Source organism: Trichosurus vulpecula, chromosome 7 (genome assembly GCF_011100635.1).
Source record: "Trichosurus vulpecula isolate mTriVul1 chromosome 7, mTriVul1.pri, whole genome shotgun sequence".
In the NCBI taxonomy this organism is placed as follows: domain Eukaryota; kingdom Metazoa; phylum Chordata; class Mammalia; order Diprotodontia; family Phalangeridae; genus Trichosurus; species Trichosurus vulpecula.
This window is the reverse complement of record NC_050579.1, coordinates 32139129-32141796: the sequence shown is the minus strand read 5'-3', so window position 1 is coordinate 32141796 and position 2668 is coordinate 32139129.

Sequence of the window (2668 nt, the reverse complement as noted above, 5' to 3'; positions counted from 1 at the left end):
AGACTGTGTCCAAGTGGTCCATGACCCAAAAAAGCATCCCCAGCTTTAGTTAAGAAGACTCTGTGTGTGTGTGTGTGTGTGTGTTGCCACATCTCTTTGAAAGGGGGAGCTAGCTTCATTTTGGACATCTCCCCTCCCCCCAACACACACACACACACACACCCCTTCAAATGCTGGAGAGGTGACCCAAGGCTGCCTGCCTCTAGATGACTCCTGTACCTGTGCTATACTTGGGCATTCACATTTCCTTCTTCCTTAGCGTCTGCCTCATGGGAAAAGATACTTACAGAGATTGAAGAGTTTAATATATCTCCCTTTCCCTCTCACTTTACTGAGGCTCTGAGAGGGCGGAAGCTGCAGCTGCAGCTGCCAAGGCCTGTGGGGTGCCTCAGGAGGGGGTGAGGGGGATCATGGAAGGGCATTGATTTCAGAGGTGCTGCTCTCTAGCGGCCGTGTAAGATATCACCTTGCAGAAGTCCCTTGGAATATGTGCCCCATCTCCCTAAAATGAGAATGGAGGTAGCCCCGACCTGCTTTTTGATGCTCAGGTCTAATGAGTATCTAACACGGGCCACATGGCCAAAAGCTGGGCCTCATAGGTGTGGGGGGGGGGTGGGAAGAGGGGGAGGTGGGGATTTATTTTCTTTGAAGGTAAGAGGCTTTTTAAGCTGCAAACTTGATTCTCTACTATTTGTGAACAAGGGCCCTCTATCTTAGATCCTCCCCTGGCTGGGTGCGATCCTGGCTGTGGTACATGTACTTTCTTTCTCTTCTCCACTCTCTGTAAGAGGTGCCCCTGGGGCATCCTTGTCCCCCTTCACCAGGCGGCCTTTCTGGGAACATTAACTTCTCTTATTTCAGCAGAGTCAGGCAAGGACTGGGGGAGAGCAGGTGGGCATTGGGCTGCACCGAAAATTTCTTCTGGGCTGTGCTATGCACAGCAATAACTCTAAACGGATGGCGGCTTAGATTTGCTGTGAGTTATTTAACCAACAATAGATGTTTATGTATATATTTTTTAGAACTTGTATTTATTAACAGCCTGGAAAGGAGGAGGATGGGAAGATTTATACAGAAGGAGTAGGGAGTTAAAAGGGACAATTAGAGGAGCAGAAAGAGATATTGAGCAAGGAATTGCAGAGGATATTTTAACGCACAATCAAAGGTTCTTGAGATATTCTCTGAGCAGACAGAAGGTAAAAGGGAAAATTGGCCCATTACGAACTGATGGGAGGGAATTGGTGACATGGGATGGAGTAATGGCTGATTGGTTAAACAGCTATTCAGAGGCTGACTTTTCAAAAAGAAGGAAGATAGGGCTGGAGCCGGGGTTGGGGCAGAGCCAGACAGGGAGGAGGTAAACATAGGGAATAACCGGCGCTTCAGCCCAGAAGCCACACTTAGGGAAGAGGGAGACAATCCCCCTGGTTCCAAACTCTGCTGTACCCCTGGGGAGTGGGGAGAAGGGGAATGGAGGCCCTGTTGTTTTCTTGTTGATGGTCCAAGATGAGTGCACAGACCAAGCGGCTTCTACCCGGTCAGGGTTAATGGAGCACCTTTCCAGATTGGCATCCACTTCTTTTTTTTGCTCTCTGTTAGTTTCTCATTAGACCTAAGCACCAAAAAGCAGGTCAGGGCTATCCTCCATCCTCATTTTAGGAAGATGGGCACATATTCCAAGGAACTGCCACAATGTGTTGTCTTACATCACTGCTGGAGAGCTGTGCACCTCTGAAATCAGTGCTCTCCCCACGTCAATCCCTCCGCCCCTCTCCAGAGGCACCCCACAGGCTTTGGCAGCTGCAGCTTCAGCTGCTGCCCTCTCGGAGTCCCGGTAAAGAGAGAGGCAGAGAAGACTTTAAAGCATGGATTCTTAGCCTTGTGTTTGTGTCATGGACCCCTTATGGAATAATGTTTTTAAATGTATAGAATAAAATGCATGGGATTACTAAGGAAACCCATTGTATCAAAATACAGTTATGAAATGTTTTTAAAAACAAGTTCATGCACCTACTTCATAAGGTGGTTGTGGCCAATAATCTATATATCTATAAAGTGTTTTGAAAATCTTAAAGCACTATAGACATGCTAGCTACGATTATTAGTGTCAGAGACAGGATTCCATCCCTGACTCCGGGTCCAGCACTCTATCCATTCTCCCACACTGTCTCTGATATGGTCAGCCCCTACTTGAACAAGCCTCCCCTGGACAATGTCTCCAAAACATGGCGAATGAAATTTGTTTGGCACGTCCATATATATTTGTAATGGGTCTTATTGTCTTGCCTTATCGGAAAACTTGAACTGAAAACAAAATGAAGTTAAAAAAAAATAACCAAGTTGAAGGACCCCAGGTTTAAGAACTCCTGCTTTGGGGGCTCTTGACAGTAGCCTCACAGTGTGGCTGATGGTGGACTGAGAGGAAACAGCCACTCAACGTAGGCAAGCCAGCCTGGCATTCAATGCTCCGCAATTTCACCAAAAGCTACCTTCCCAACCAGATCTCCACCAGCTCCCTACGTTGACCCTTTCCTTCTAGCCAGGCGTATCTGTTCCCTGTTCCCCGTACCCAGCATTCATGTTTCCCCCTCTTCACCTTGGCTTACATCTTTTCTCTTGCCTGGAATACAACATAACCTTCCAAGTCCAACTCAAGCTTTCTCCTCGA